Source organism: Mastomys coucha, unplaced genomic scaffold (assembly GCF_008632895.1).
Source record: "Mastomys coucha isolate ucsf_1 unplaced genomic scaffold, UCSF_Mcou_1 pScaffold12, whole genome shotgun sequence".
Taxonomy (NCBI): domain Eukaryota; kingdom Metazoa; phylum Chordata; class Mammalia; order Rodentia; family Muridae; genus Mastomys; species Mastomys coucha.
The window spans coordinates 65,644,672-65,662,243 of NW_022196894.1; the positions used below are offsets into that span (position 1 = coordinate 65,644,672).

The 17,572-nt window shown below is 35.3% G+C and overlaps 1 long non-coding RNA gene across 1 annotated transcript; it reads left to right on the forward strand.

The window, feature by feature from the left end:
* Window positions 1-224: 224 nt before the first annotated feature.
* On the forward strand, window positions 225-13,066 carry LOC116086495. Its single transcript, XR_004116953.1, has 2 exons — window positions 225-466; window positions 12,659-13,066. It is a non-coding gene; the product is annotated as an uncharacterized LOC116086495 (long non-coding RNA).
* Window positions 13,067-17,572: the final 4,506 nt, after the last annotated feature.

Below are 17,572 nucleotides of genomic sequence, written 5' to 3' on the forward strand. Positions count from 1 at the left end.
AAGGAGAAGGAGAAGGAGGAGGAAGAGAAGGAGGAGGAGGAGGAAGAGGAGGAGGAGGAGGAGGAGAAGAAGAAGAAGAAGAAGAAGAAGAAGAAGAAGAAGAAGAAGAAGAAGAAGAAGAAGAAGAAGAACAAGAACAAGAACAAGAACAAGAACAAGAACAAGAACAAGAACAAGAAAGGGGAAAAAGAGGGAGGAGGAGAAAAGAAAGAAACACAGAGAGAAAGAAGGAAGGAGGGAAGGAAAGAAGGAAGGAAAGAAGGAAGAAGGAAGGAGGGAAGGAAAGAAGGAAGGAAGGAAGAAAATAAATTACCAAGGCAGGATGAGGCAACACAAGGGAAGGAAAAACACCCAAAAGCAGGGACAAGAATCAGAGACCAACTATCATCACATTCAGGAGTGCCGTATAGGCTGAAAGTTATCAGTGCAGGACTTTGGCGGACCTGTGCTTGCCACATCTATCTCTGTAAGTAAAAGCCAAAGGGGATGGAGGACACCAGGAGAACACAGCTTTCATATTTTATTATTTTATGCAACTGGGCATTTTGTCCACATGTATGTTTGTAAAGTTCATGACTACCTGGTTTCTACAAGAGAGTGACAGATTTTCTGATATCAAAGCTACTGGTATGGTGGGAACAATATATGAGCCAAGATCCTCTGTCGAAACAGCTATCAGTACTTTTAACCTCTGTGCTATCTCATCAGCCCCTTTGCAGTATAATTTTTAATGATAGCATGAATTCAGTTATTTAAAACCTAGAGGAAAAAGTCTCAGAGTGTCAGATATGCTAAATATAGCTACTGAAATGAATATAATGCTGTAGGTTTCAAACATAAGTAATACAAGATAGGAAAATTGAAAGGTCAAAGTTTTCATGATGATCCATTAGTTTGTGAAAGGATTATAATTATGAGTTCAAGATATACAATTGTGATACATAGATCAACAGAAAAATATATACAAATATACCCACACACTCATAACTTCTATGTGTTTAAAAATAAAGGCAAGTAGACACAACTAGCATGAAGAAGATTAAAAATGTGTGGAGCATCAACTGTGTCATCTTTAACATTTCTTTCTCACTTCTGGATCAGAGCCAGAGAATACATATGGCTATATTCATACTAATTATGATCATAAAAACATTTATCTGTACCTAAGATTTAGATAATCCTACTGGTCTAAGATTATTAGCTTGGAATATCAAAGTCAGACTGGACAATTTTATTTAAAAAAGTAAAATGTAAACAGTAAGACCACATTCCCAAAAAGAACTTGAAAATACAAATAAAACCATAGTTAGTAAAATATCAATATGTAAGGACAAATATTTATAAATTGATATTGAGGATCTTTCTGGTTTATAAATGAGTTGTAGATTTTCCTCCTATAAACACAATTTAACTAGCACCAAATAATTAATTTAGCTAGGTTTCCAGTACACTGCATGGTCTTGATCTTCTTGAGTTGGTCTGAAGTACAATTAGAGAGTTGTTAACTACTAAGGTACATATGCCACTGCAGCACTAGGGCCATTTTTCCATACTGGTCATTGATTTGAATCATAAAGCTCATAGCAGCGTAGGCCTGTTGATCTATTCAGTGCGTCCCTCCTTTCCAAGCTTGCATGCTATCTTCTTGTGTCTTCAAAACTAGTCCTTAGAGAAGAAGAATTCAAATCAGTTTCATCTGAGGGGCCTCTAGACTCTGTTTCTGAAGTGCATGGTGCCTTCAGCAGTAGGGGCTGACTTTCTACTTCTGTGTAGGTTAAAGAAAAGCAACAAAAAAATGCTTCTATTTTCTGGGAATCTATTAAATATTTCTGACCAACAACTTCTAATACTTGGTAATATATATTGGTCAGGATCTGGAGGGTTTTTGTTAGTTTTTTTCCCCTTTGAGAGAAGAGAATACCATCAGTGCAGATGAGAAAAGTTAATTAAAATTATACACTGAATTAAGTGCATGTTGTTTATTTAAGGTAAGTATGATCTTTGTCATTTTCCAGATACCTATATTTTCATTTTACATACCTCCCCCATCTCTTCCCTCTTTCTTATATAATAGCCACCCCCAATTTTCCTATTTAATTACTTGTATACATGTAAGCATAGTTCTCACTCTTTAGTAAAGAAGTATCTCTTTACTTTATTTATATATTTATTTACATAGGTATATATTTATGTATTTATCTCTTTTTTTCTTATACAGAAAATCTTTTATTTTGGCTTGCTATGCTTATTTTTATTCATTTTACATCCTGCTCAATGCCCCATCCAGGTTTTTCCTATAAGGTTACAATCCCCTTTGATTCCTTCAGTCTTTTCCCTAACTCTTCCATTGGGGTTCTAGGGCTCTGCCTGATGGCTGGCTGTGAGTATTTGCATCTGTCTTCATCAGATGCTGGTGGAGCCTTTCAGAGGGCAGCCATATTAGGTTTCTGTGAACACATCTTGGCATCAGCAATAGTATTTGGATTGGTGTCTGTGGATGGCAGGGATCCCAAGGTGAGGCCATCTCTGGATGTTTTTTTCCTTCAGCTTCTGTTCTACTTTATTTTTTGTCCCTCTGAGTCCTTTAGACAGGAACAATTCTGGGTTAAAAAAAATCCCTCAATTGGGAGCCATGCCTATCTACTGGAGGTGGTCTCTTCAGGTTCTATCTCCACTCTGGAAGAGGTTATCTTCCACGTGGAAAAACATATCTATTAGTCAGACCTGAAAATATACATACAAGTTACATTATATGACCTCAACAGTTGTAGTTAGGAAAATAATATTATGTGTGCATGGGCACTCCTAGGGACACACACACACTCATGCATGTGTGCAATGTGTAATACTACAATGTATGCTTTGGGTCAGAAGACAACTTTTACAATTAATTTTATTCATTCCCATGTGGATCCCAGAGGTTGAAAGGAGATCAGCATCCTAGGAAATAAATGCCTTGCTGAGCTGAGCATAAAAGTAACCTAGAGGTGTTTTTATAGCATGCATTGGGTGATAACCTTTAACTTGAGCTAACTACCCTTAACATCTTTATCATTTGAATTTGCTGGATGATTGTTTCAAAGATGAAGGCAATGGATATTTTTACTTTGTTTTAGATTTCTTACTACAACATTAAAGTATAGACTCTATATGTAAATATATTTGCTTCATCTTTTAAAGGAATCAAGGACTTGTACACATGGGCTTCCCAATACAACTCAGAAATCAATGATTTCTCAATTAACACATAATTTATAGACTTTTATGTAATATATTTGTAGAGTACAATAACACATAATTAAAGTTAAAACACATAAAAGAATCTCAGTGTCCCCACTTTATGTCAGGGTGAATTCAGGAACATTAACTTGGCATAAAAGGCTTATGCAGATCTGGGAGTGATTAATCTCCCCTGTCATTTTGACTTTCACTATCACTTCAAATCCTGTGTGCCTCTAAAACAAAGCTTAAACAACATGTTATTTTCACTTTTCCATGCACTTCTAACAGTCCTTCCCATGGATAAATCATTTGCTCTGTTTGGACACTTTAGCATTAATAAACTATACAAGTCTCCATCTACAGCTTTCTGACCCTCATGAGTTCCTATACTAAGGACATAGTTGCATCTTATTACTAATCATACTAGAATGCTTTAATATATTTCAATTGAAAGTTTATATATTTATGAGATATAAGGCATAATTATGACTGCTTCCCTATTCACATAAACATTTATCGTATCTTTACTCCTACATGACTCCAGAGTTTATGAGTGGGTGTATACAGGACCACTATCTAGATATGATCTTTTAGGCATATTCTACATGTTTTACCTTGATATAATTTAGCTTCATCAGTTTATTAGCAAATCTAAATAATGTATATCTAGTATAAAATCTAGGGCTAGTGAGAGGACTCATTGGATGAAAGAAACTACACACTGCCAATATCCTGAATTTGATTGTTGATTCCAATGTGGAAGAAAGCAACAAGCTCAAACAGTTGACTGACCTCCAAAGAATGCTACTGTACATACATACGCAGAAAAAATTAATACAAATTTGCATTATTTTTGTTTTGATAGTATTATGTTGTTAGAGGAGAGATTTATGATGCCAGTGAGTAAATGACTGTCAGCTCCTAAGAACTATCTTCCACTATGATTCTACTGGACCACTGGCAAATTTAAAGACAGGTCCTTCATGGATCTGAATACTCTTGACTTTCTTTTATCTGCAACTTTAATATTAATCATTTATTTGTTTTTCTGTTCATCAGAAGGTCACCATAATCTGCTGAGTACTGGATGGAAGCATTTATGTCCCATTAAATCCAACCAAGAAGATATTGTTTGCTACATACACTGTGGTTTACATGATGTTTAAAATGCCCATTAAATACAGGTTCCACATGGTGTGGATTTAATTTTATTTTAGTTTTTGCAGGGATAATCCAAAATATAGTGTGTATTTTTCATTCTTTTAACACAGATAAAATAGTCCATTTTAGGAACCCTTTTGGTTGCTGTATGTATTGGAGGGTAGTGTTCATACACATCTTAAAGCAATAGAATAAACTGCTTGTTAACAACCAAACCTTTAAAACAAAAATAAAACAGAATTTTAAATATTTTTTTTCTGTTCTAAACATTGTAGTAAACATCTGTAATTCCACCATTCAGGAGGTGAAGACATAAATTCAAGAAAGTCGAGGGATCATTTTATTTGCATAGAAACTTCAATACCAGGCTGGGCTACAGGAAACCTTGAAAATAAAACAATATAATCTTTATAAGGTTAATGAGGTCATGAAATTTAGCAAAGGTTCACCTACTGTCACATTGCAAGATCATCCATCATAATTCCTTACTACTTTCTAAATCTTATACACATAATCATAAGTATGTCTTAATCAACAGAGATCATTCACAGAAGCTCCAAGAGTATATAATGCAGAGATCAACATGGACCTGTCTACATCACAGCTCTTGCTTCTATGACTCAAAAAAAAAAAAAAAAAAAAAAAAAAAAAAAAAAAAAAAAAACCATGAAAAGGGATGCAGAAACATTGTAAGAGCCATAATATCAGGAACTCTGCTCTGAAACAGTCTCTCTCATAGATATAGCTTTATAGACAAGACCAACCAGGACAGTAGCAATATCAAGAGATTTATTGAAGTACAAGAGGGAATAATTTATGAGGTCCCACCCATAGATTAAAAACTACCAAAAAAGAATGACTAATGGGAGAAGAATGTGCCTCTGTCAGAGATGAGCTACATTACTGGTGGTCCAGGGCAGAGTGGCCAGCCTCTAAACTATGTACACACCTCCAACAAATATAGACTTAGCAGGCTTTACTTATATATATCTGTGGTACATGTTCTCTTAATTAGAGTTTCTATTGCTATGATACAACACCACAAATAGGTAGAAAGTTAGAGAGAAAAGGGTTTACTTAGTCTACACGTCCACATTACCCTTCATCACTAAAAGGAATCAGGACAGGAACTCAAACAGGGCAGGATACTGGAGACAGGAGCTGATGCAGAGACCATGGAGAGGTGCTGCTTAAATGTTTATTCTCTCTAGCTTGCTCAGACTGCTCTCTCACAGCACTCAGGATCACCAGCCCAGGGATGGAATCACCAACAACGGAAAGGCCCTCCTCTTTAAATGTAATCCTTACAGTTGGATCTGATGGAAGTGTTTCCTCAAGGGAGGCTCCCTTCTCTATGATGACATTAGCTTGTATCAAGTTGACTTGCAAAATAACTCAGTGTACACACAAACACATATATCTATATGGAGAGAGATATATAAATGTATATATAAAATATAATGTATATATAAAAATATATAAAATAATCAAAAACACTACTACCATATAGGGGAAGATATGGTGGGAGTTTTAGGAGGTGTAGCTGGGAGGTTGGAGGAAGTAAAGAAGTAGCAATCTAACTCTACTTTAAAAATATGTTAAAATGTCCAAGAGCAGCAAATGAGATAAAACATTTAAATTTTTCTCATTTTGTAAATTAATCAAAGGGCAAATAATTTAGGGAAAAACAGCAAAATCAATGAAAAATACCTTCTCTAAATCAATTCTTACTAAAGAAAAGTGAAGTATCTTTAGTTGAAGTTTTAAATGTGCTGTTTCATTTCTTTTAATATTTTGAAAACTTTTGTGTTTCTTCTATTGTATTATTATATTTATTGTGTAACTTACCATTAAAATAAGCCTGATAATTATATATATGTATATATAAAATTAGAACTAATATATATATATATATATATATATATATATATATATGATCAGAACTATGTGTGATATTGGCAAAAATCCATTTAGACTCCTATTTAAATTAACATTCATATAAATTTATTATTACCTCTAAATTAAGAAACATCCAAGAAATTTTTATAGTAATGTGATAAACAAGTGTTAAAAATAAAAATATTTGCCTCCATTTAAATATTAATAAATGTTCAAATCTATCTAGGTCAAATGGAACAGACACACAACTTTTATTTGACCTAAGTTTACACTCAAATAAACACATATTATCTATTACAAAATTCATTGGCAGTAGAAATAACTTGAATGACAGCCAGGCTTGCTTAATGTTTTTTTAAAAATGCTAAAAAAAAAAACCTTCTTGATAACTTTAAACCTGAAGGGTATAGTAAGTTTAAATTAAATAATAAATATTCATTAAAACAAATTATTTTCAAATAAGATAAACTACTGAAGCATTAATTGATGAATATAAGTTTAAATTTATCTGTTTTGGGCTTCTCATTTCAGAGAAACTAAATATTTGCGTATGCTAGTAACCATGTCCTATTTCACACCTTAGAATATACTATTAGGAACATTTCTTAAAGATAATGAAATGATCCATTTCCTACTTTTACAGGTTTAATAACACCGAGTTTAAAGAATTGTAATGAATATATACTACTGAAGTTTTCAGAAATAATAATGCTGAAAAACTACAATTGTAAAAAAGTCAGATAAAATGAAATATGGGTACACATATATTTTGTCTAGGAGAAAATGTATATAATACACGGTGTACATTATTAAACTTTATGTTTGATCTCTGGGTGATACTGACAAGTACCAATGGAAGTTTTACAAGTTATTTTAGTGACATCTCAATTACAAATAGTAGTAATAATAAATTTCCCTACAAAGTTTTAAAGATTACACTTTACAAGATCCTTTCTAAAGAAAAAAAAAAAACACTATTAGAGGTGTCTAAGGAGATGCGAGACAGAGGGGAGATAGTGGTATGGATCAACGTCTTTTTAAAGAAGTCTGGACTGGCTAGGCAGGGAGGGTGGCATAAAGAACCAAGGGAGACTAGACCTGTACCTTAGCTGTCTATCCCAATACTTACTGTGTCTCCACAGAACTCAACATCCTTCAAGCTGCAGTTAGATTTCTTTAGTTTCCCTGTCATAGCAGAAACTAAAGCACTTGTATAGATATTTCCCGAATAAACATACAGGCCCACCCACAAGTATCTTTTAAGCTGGATAGAAAATGACAGTTACAGTCACATAATAAACAGAGTTGTTTTTTTTTTTATCTTCCCTTTAGTCTGTTCCACTTTTTAAAAATTCAACTTGCTTTGATTTGTTTCCTGTTTCTTTTTTTCTCCCAATAATTCATTTATTCACTTTACATCCAGATCAAAGGCCCCCTACCCCTTCTCATCCCAGTCCCACACTTACAAATCTCACCCACTTCTTTCTTCTCAGAGAAGGGGATGCCCCTCCTTGGGTATCACTCAGCCTCGGGATATCTAGTCCCAGCAGGACTAAACACATCCTTTCCCACTGAGGCCCAACAAGGTAGCTCAGGTAGGAGAATGGGATTCAAGGCAGGCAACAGAGTGAGAGACAGCCCCAGCTCCAATAGTTAGAGGTCTCACATGAAGACCAAGCTGCACATCTGTTACAAATGTGTAGGGGATCTAGGCCTAGCCCCTGCATGCATGCCCTTTGCATGGTGAGTTGACTCTGGAGGTCTTCCTGTGGTATTCTTGATTCTTCTAGTTTGCTCACTTCTATGCACCACCCCGGACCCATCTCCACAAGACTCTCTGAGCTCTGTCTGATATTTGGCTGTGGATTTCTGCATCTGTTTCTATCTGCTTCTAGACGAAGCCTCTCAGAGGACAGTTATGCTAGGTTCCTGCCTGCAAAGAAAGCAGAATATCATTAATTGTGTCAGGGGTTGGTCTCAACCTGAGGCAGTCATTGGTTAGCTGTTCCCTTCCTTCGTCTTCATCTTTATCCCTGTTCATCTTGCAGGCAGGACAAAATTTAGTTCGAACGTTTTGTGTGTGGGTTGATGATATCTCCCTCCCTCCACAGGAAGTCCCACATGGCTATGGGCCACATCCATCTCCACATCCCCCCACCCCCTTGCTAGTAGGAATTTCAGCTAAAACCACCCCTATAGATACCCCAGAGCCTCCTGATATCCCAAGTCCATGGTACAATCCACAGACCCAAAGAAACTGGGTAATAAGAAAGGCCTAAGGGAAAATCCGTGATTTTTATTTTATTTTATTTTATTTTGCTTTTAAGTAAACTTTTATTCTCTTTGCATCTCTTAGTGAAAGAAAACGTTTATAAATCTAGTTCGCTTCTTTTTTTTAAAAAAATATCTTTAATCTTTTCTTACAGTCCAATCTTTATCCTCCTGCAGGTCTGCCCTCCGACAGTTCCTCATCCCATTCCTCTTCCCCTGTCTCCAAGAGGATGTTCTTCCTCACCCCGCCAGGCCTCCCCACTCCCTGGGTTAGGAGATTTGTTTCTTAAATAAACTTCGTTTAAATTTACTTTAACTTAAGTTTAGCTATAACTTTTCTTGAATTAAGAAAACAATTGAATGGCTTTCAATGAAAGAATAATTATATCAATTTGAAGCTGAAGCCAATAAGGATGACTTTACTGAATGCACTTGTCCATACATTGCAATAACACAATTAATCTGGAGGTGTGCTCTAATAACCACTCTTCCTTCTCATTCATGTTTCACAGTAATTTTTCCAAAAATGCATTGTTATTACTTGATAATAAATAGTTTACTCACAATGTCACTTACATTTAAAAAAACTTTATTTCAATTAAAGGACCAGACTTCCAAGTTCACACAAACCCTTCTTTCTGACTTCTCATAATGCCCATTGAAAAACATTTGACTTATCTAGAGTACTTCACAGGCAAATCAATGAGTTAATTAAACAATGTGCAATATTCAATAATAATGGCAATTGTTCTTTCTTATAGGAACATGATTTTAAGTTTTAAGCAGCAGAAATATTTGAAATTAATCATCTCTTAAATTAGGAATATTGTAGTTCGATTCAATGGTTTTATAAACTTTAAACTGATTTTTTTACTATAACATGATAAACCTCAATGTTTCTATCTGAACTCAAAATTCAGATTTAGAACAAATTGTATGTACAATTTCACTAACAAGAAACTAGATTTTGGGGTTTCTGTCCATTAACAATGAATGTACATTAATAATTTTGGACATCATGATATGAATACGTTGATTTAGCAAGAATGTTATCCTTAACAGTCTCACTGTTTGGAACTGATCATTTTTTTTTTTTTTTGTGGCCAGGTATCAGGTTGAACTAAATTATAAACTTAATCATCTATAATGGGATAGCACAAATCTTTATTTTATTAATATACTTCCTAATTAGCAGAAATAAGCTCTGCTTATTTTATAATTCAATTATGTACATACTAACTCCAAGAAATTAATTGTAATTTTTCATACTATCAACTTCCCCATATCTGTGTCTTTTACAGCATCCACTATAATACATTTTCTACTTGGGATAGTAACAAATGGCTGTCTTCCAACACTTCCTGCCAATGCAAATTAATATGTAGAATAAGAGGTAACCTCAGTGGTCTGAGGATATGGTCTCATGGTAATTATTTTCAGAAAAATCTGAGGCAAAATGAATTGTTCTAGCTTCCACACAGCAGACAAGAAAACAATGAGCCTTTAGTGCTCCATATTCCATTCCCATCCCCCTGCCCTGATCCACCCTCCAACTGTTCCACAAACCACAGCTTCTCCCCTCCGCATCTCCACGTGAATGCCCTCAACCCCCACCCAACTTGACCTCTAAACTCCCTGGGGCCTCCAGCCTCTTGAGGGTTAGGTGTATCATCTCTGATGAATGCTGTCTGGTGGTCCAGTGTGTGATTGATCTAGGGAGTCCAGACACCCTTCTCCTCAGCTTCTTTCAGCCTTCCCTAATTCAACATTGGTCAGCTGCTTCTGTCCATTGGTTGGGTGCAAATATCTGCATCTGACTCTTTCAGCTGCTTGTTGGATCTTTCAGAGGGCAGTCATGATAGGTCCCTTCTGTGAGGGCTCCAGAGCCTGAGGAAAAGAAGGTCCAGTGACAGACCCAAAGTGGGATCCAGCTCAAGGGGAGGGCCCAAGGCCTGACACTATTAAAAACTGCCATTTCAATGGAGACTTCCAAAGGTAGAAGTGACTGGACAAATGTTTTGCAAATTCTAAGCGATCACAGATGTAAACCCAGACTACTATACCCAATAAATCTTTCATTCACTATAGGTGAAGAAAGATAGTTCACCATAGAACGAAATTTATTCAGTATCTATCCACAACTTGCCATTGAGAAGGCACTAGAAGGACAATTTCAACCTAAAGATTCTAACCACACTGAAGAAAACAGAAGGAACCAGAAAGCATGAGGATCCTCAATGTCTATGATCTCAGTACTTTAATCAAAATGCACAGCCTAACAAATTAGATTTGAAATCAGGATTCGTTCTTCTGTTGCATCTAAGAAACAAATCTTAAGATCAAGAAAAGATGTTATCTCAAAGTACAAATTATTCTAGATTCTACTTCATCTAGGAAGGATGGAAACAAAAAATAATGTAAGCAAAGAGACCCAAGAAATAAGCCAGTGTGGTCATTTTAATATTGGACAAAATAGACTTCAAACTAACACTACACAAAAGAGATAGGAAAGGACACTGTATACTCATTAAAAATAAGTCTCTCTGCAGATCCTAGCACCCAAACAGTGGACAGAAGCTGGGGACCCATGTGGTAGAACTGGGGAAAAGATGGCAGAAGCTGAGGAGGAAGGTGAGCCCATAGGAAGACCAGCAGTCTCAACTAACCTGGACGTCTGAGATTTATCAGACACTGAGCCACCAACCAGGGAGCATACACCAGCTGATATAAGGCCCCCAACACAAATACAGCAGACAATGCCTGGTCTGGCCTCAGTGATATGAACCTAACCCTTGAAAGACTTGAGGCTCCAGGAGTGGGGAGGTCTGGTGGGATGGGAGTGGGGGTTGGGACATCCTCTTAGAGTCTTGGGGTGGGGGAAGGGGTATGAGATGGGGAGCAGTTGGAGGACTGGTGGGGAAGGATATGAAGTCTGCACTGTAAAAAGGATTAAAGGATAAAAATAAGTTTTAAAAATAGAAAAAACAAATCTCTCCAATCAAACATTACAATTCTTAACATCTATGCACCAAAAACAAGGGCACCAAAGATTATAAGAGGACATTAATACAGCTCAAACAACATCTTAAGCATCCAACACTGATGGTGAGTAACATTAAAACCTCACTCTTGCCAACAGTCAGTTCATTGAGGCAAAACTAAACTGAGAAATCTTGGAGCTGACTGTTAGAACAAGTTAAATGAACCTAACATATATTTACAGAACATTTCACTAAAACCCAAAAATGTATGACTTCTAAGCATCCCATCAAACTTTCTCCAAAATTGAGCAATTTTTTATACACAAATTAAGTCTCAATATTTATAAAACAAAAATTGAAATAACACCCTGAATCCTACTTAGAATACACAGATTTTGTTTTATCATTTATATTTTATATTACATTAATGATATTATATTATATTTATTATGTTATGTTGTGTTATTGTTTGAATGAATGAATAAATGGATGAATTAATGAATGAGTGAAAATTATCCATTATGGTAAAGGTTAACAGCTGAACTATGACTTATACCTTCCAGGAAATGGAAAATCATTTTTCTCCTGTGTAGTGACACTGAGTCTATCAACCACTCTAGAATAGGCCTCATGATCAGGAGTATTTAAGCAACATATAGTGGACTCAGGAGGTAGGTGTGTGTGTGTGTGTGTGTGTGTGTGCGCGCGTGCATGCGTGTGTGTGTGTGTGTATGTGTGTGTGTGTGTGTGTGTGTATGTGTATTTGGTTACAGTTTAGTGGGGTAAAAGTGATATAGATGGAGAAAGGGAGAGGGGAAGGAGTATATAATCAATATACTTTTAAATTAAAAATTTTAACAATAAAAATAAATTATAAAAAAGAGAAACATGCAAATGGCTTGATACAGCAATTAGAAAGGAAATCTGAAGAATTTTTAGACTTGAATTAAAATAAAGTAAAATAAAATAGAACACAGTGGAAGAGGTTTTAAAGGGAAGTTCATAGCTTAAGTTTATACATAAAACATTAGTAAGATGTCATACTAGTAACTTAACACACATTAGTTTTCTAGAACAATATTGTTTAACAATTTCCTCAGTTCTAAATATAGTTTTTCCTACAGGAAAATTCTTACTGAAGGAGGGAAACAACTCAAAACACCTCCAGGTAGTCCTTACGCTGATCATGATAACTGTGCTCCTCCGCCAGAGTTAAGAAGAACTGCAAAAATTACTCAGAAAAGCCAAGCTTCAAGGAAGACTCTGACACCAGCTCAGCTGCCATGGAGAAGCAGAAATGGCCACAATTGCTTCCAGGAGGTTTATACTAGAATCACTGGGCAAAGACAGTCTCCAGTCTCTTAAGCAACCAGCAGACTGTGTAGCTTTCTCCGGGTCTCCCAGCTTTTGCAAGCTGTCACACTCATGCTGAAATAAGAAATGGAAATGTAGCTTTTTTTTTGAGTCATTTCTGCTCCTATATATAAAACCCCTTACCCATACTCCTCAGAAAGTATCACTGTTTCAACAAATTGTACTTTGGTGGTATCTTTATTTGGCCTGTCATGATCTCTATATCTGGGATGAGTAGGATCACCTGTTTTTTCTCTCCAAGAAAAGTCTCACACTGCAAATAAAAAGTAGCACTCCAAATGAATTGATGTAAAAAAATAATCAACTTGAAGCTAAAAATCAATAGAAAAGAAACAAACAAGTAAAACATAAATTAATCAGTGAAACAAACCATTGGTTATGTGAGAAACTCCGTTCCTAATGGATCAAACACCTAAACATAAGAATAGATATTTTGAATCATATAGAACAGAAAAGGAATGAACTTATTGACACAGGACGAGACTTTGTGAAAACATCACCAATAGGACAGGCACTAAGAACTAATAAACGAGATTTCAAAAAACAGAAAGCTTCTGTATAATAATGGACACCATTGCTTGGTCAATGCAGCAGGGTGCAAAATGGGAAGAGGGCTACTCTCCTTAGTATATAATGTACATACACTCACAGGAAAAGCCAAAAACAAACAAACAAACAAAATTTCCCTAAACAAAAAGAAAACAACCAAATTTTAAAAAATAATGGGACCAGATCTAAACAGATAATTCTCAAAGGAGAAAACTCAAATGATTGAGAGCACTTCAAGAAAGGATTTGACATTCATTTGTTTAAATTTATTTATTTACATCAAAAACAGGATCAAAGAATTACTGAGTGGTAGAGGGAGGAAAGGGAGAATTACAGGATGGACATCTAAAACCAAAGGACATTATAGGGTTGTTTACAAACCTGATATGATATGCTTCATAGACAAATTATATATATATATGTATATACATATACATATATGTGTATATATGTATATTTGTATGTATATATGTACATTTGTATGTATATATGTATATATGTCTACATATATGTATATATCTATATATTGTATGTATATATGTATATGTATATATGTAGACATATATGTGTAAATTATATATGTGTATGTGTACAGTATGTGTGTGTATGTGTGTGTGTATGTGGGTGTGGGTGTATGTGTGTGGGTGTAAGGTGTGGCTCTCTACAAGTTATAGTAAAAACTCACAGGACACACTGAATATGAAGAATATAGAGAAGTTGACCTTATGTCTACTTAGAGCTTTCACATTTACAGGTAAGTGTTTATAGTCCTTGGAGGAAATGTTCTTGTAGTTGGAGGTACTCTGCAAATGACCAATGAAGAAAGGTAACAGCATCTCAGCTACAAACTGTATAATCTATAATGGTGACCTCTCTGTAATAAAAAACGGTGTAGTGATGGCACACAGCTTGTGGAAGTAACTACCAATATCTTATTTGACTTAAGAACTATTCTATAAGATAAAACTCATATGTGCAACTGCTTGCATAGTAAATTATTGGAAACTAGATAAGTCAAGGATTTATGGGAAAACCAATTACTAGGGTCTTACCAGAAGAAAGCAGCAATAAATTTATTACAAATGGCATTTCACTATACTTATAGATCAATGCCTGGATTAGCCATCAGCAGAGAATACTTGTCCTGAAGGAGATAATGAGAAATACAGAGAACCACAGACAAATACTGTGGCAATATATACAGTGCCTACAGAAGAATACACTAGACGGAGTCCTCTAGTGGAAAAGAGAAGTTAAAAACAGGCCCGCATCCCTTACCCAGAAGCTATCTTCAATATATAACCCCTTGAATATGAAAAAAAGCAATTTTCTCCAAGGGAATCTCACTGGAAAATAAAATTACGTTTTATTGTAGGGTCCATGGCTAGCAATAGATAGCCAACACCCAACAATTTTTATTTCTACAGCATCTTTTGAGGTTCGTTGCCTTATAATGAAAAACACAGGATACTTGTTTCCATTGTTTACAGCTTCTTGCATCTACAGAATTTTTATGGGATTCCTGTATTTGAAACAGTTTTTCTGTCTATATGTTTCTTGTGGGTTTTTTTTTTTTTGGCTCTTTTTCTTATTTATTTTTGTCTGTTTATTTGTGGGTTGTTTTTCATATTCCTATTTTTCTTTGTTTCTTGTTTCTTTCATTCTTTCTTTCGTTAATGCCTGCTTCTTTTCTAAGTAAATACAGAAAGGGTATGGATCAAGATAGGGCAAGAAGCCTTAAAGAACTGAGAGGACTGGAGAAGGGGAAATGATAATCAGAAAATATTCTATGAGAAAAATATTTTTAGTTAAACAATGAAATAGAACAGTTAGATATATGTGATTTTGTAAAAGAGAAGTGAGTGAAGGGTAAATGTCAGTCAGATTTACGTCATGACTTAAAAATATCAACCTAAAAGGTTTTTCAAGGTGCACGGAAGAACCATAAAGAAAAAGGTGCCTTATATTAATACCTCAATCATCTACAGAAACTTTTAGAAAAATGTCACATTTACATCGAAAAAACTTTCTTTTGTATCTAAACTTACTCAGAACACTAAAGAACACTTTAAACATGTTAAAATTCAATTATCTCTTTGTGGGTAACAAAGTCAATTAGAGACGGCTTAGCAATTCATGCTCTCATGGAAGGAGGTGAGTGATGAAAAAGGGGTGTTTTAATGTGATTGTGTGTGTGTGTGTGTGTGTGTGTGTGTGTGTGTGTGTGTATGTGTGTTTTGCTTTCACTCTTTAAGGCATGTTCTTTTCTGAAGAGGAAATTGAAAGGGACTATTTCTGGGGGAGGAGCAGGTCAGGGGAGCTAGGAAAAGTAGAGGGAGCAAAACTCTGGTTAGGATGTATTATATGAGAGAATTTCCTATTTGAAAGAAAAAAAATGAGAGGGAATGGATAATGGTCAAACATAAAACCAAAGTACATCACATGTATGAAATTGTGAAAGAATAAATACAGTTTAAAATTCTCTAATATTTAAGATTGTAAAGAGAAATAATATTTGTCTGGCTTTCAACTTTTAAATTAACTTTACAATATTTAAAATGTTTAACTTATTTAAGATGTGTGAATTGTGTTTTACTCCCTTCTACAGTTCACAATGTGCTTAAACTTGATTGAAAACTTAAATGAAGGTCACCCAATAATTTACAGAAAAACATGTTAAAAATCAGAAAGGGTAGTTTTCCTCACATAATATCAAGTACAAAAAAGCAAAGGGTGCCTTTGCTGTGGTGTCTTGGTGACCTGACCTGTGTAGACCTTGTTAGTAGTACATGTGCAGGCAGAAGCCATAATAGGAGTGACTGACTAATTGGCTTGGGTTCCCAAGAAGTCATTACATACCCAGAATAGCATGTGTCTTTTCAGTATGACAATAATTAAATCACCTCAACCACGGCACACAAGTGTGAGTGAGTTAGTTTAACGCATTGACGAGTACCTGCATTTTACAATCCGAGGGAATGTTACCTGAGCTATACTTTCAATAGGTGATTTTAATACACATTAATTTGATATATTTCCCACTTCCCCTTGGCTCATAAATTTTAGAAAAGAGTATATGGCTGCTCCATCCTGATTAAAATTCAATAAAACTTGTTCTTCCTTAATTAAACACTCCCTTCTCTACCAACAAGGATGGCTTAGACTTTTCTACAGTCGTGTTATTGTGGCCCTGGTCCTATTTCCAGAAATTGAAAAAAATGGTAGACTAATTAAATGCATGCATCACAGTGTGTTAACTGCAAAGTGGCATAGTTATGAAATACGTTGGGGAAGTCACATTTTGCTTTCTATATAGGATGTCAAAATTCAAAATAATAAAATTAATTGCAAATTCACACTATATTTAAAATGAATTATTTGAAAAAAAAACATCCTAATCTGTCATAAAGAAACCTAGGATACAGCAGCTTTATTGCTTTGATTATTAATAAAATATAATTAAGTAAAAATTTTTCTGTTTTTTCAGTGAATAGAAGTTTGCAGAGAAGGACTTGGAAAGATGGTTGAGAGGTTAAAAGAATTGTCTACTCTTCCAAATCCCTGTATTTGGTTTCTAGCCCCCAAAGGTTGACTCACAGCTGCAACTAAAGTTCCAGGCAATTAGTGCCTTCTTCTCTCAACAATATGTACCAGTCAGGTGTGTGAGGCAGAAAGCATACATGCAGGCAAAATACATATATATGTATTGACATTATATGTACTGAACAGGTTATATTTCTAGGTTTAGAAATACACTGTGACAGGGCAGTGGTGGCACATGAGTTTAATCCCAGCACTTGGGAGACAGAGGCAGGAGGATTTCTGAGTTCAAGGTCAACCTGGTCTACAGAATGAGTTCCAGGACAGCCAGGGCTATACAGAGAAACCCTGTCTTGGGAAAGAAGAAGAAGAAGAAGAAGAAGAAGAAGAAGAAGAAGAAGAAGAAGAAGAAGAAGAAGAAGAAGAAGAAGAAGAAGAAGAAGAGGAAGAAGAAGAAGAAGAAGAAGAAGAAGAAGAAGAAGAAGAAGAAGAAGAAGAAGAAGAAGAAGAAGAAGAAGAAGAAGAAGAAGAAAGAGGAGGAGGAGGAGGAGGAAGAGGAGGAGGAGGAGGAGGAG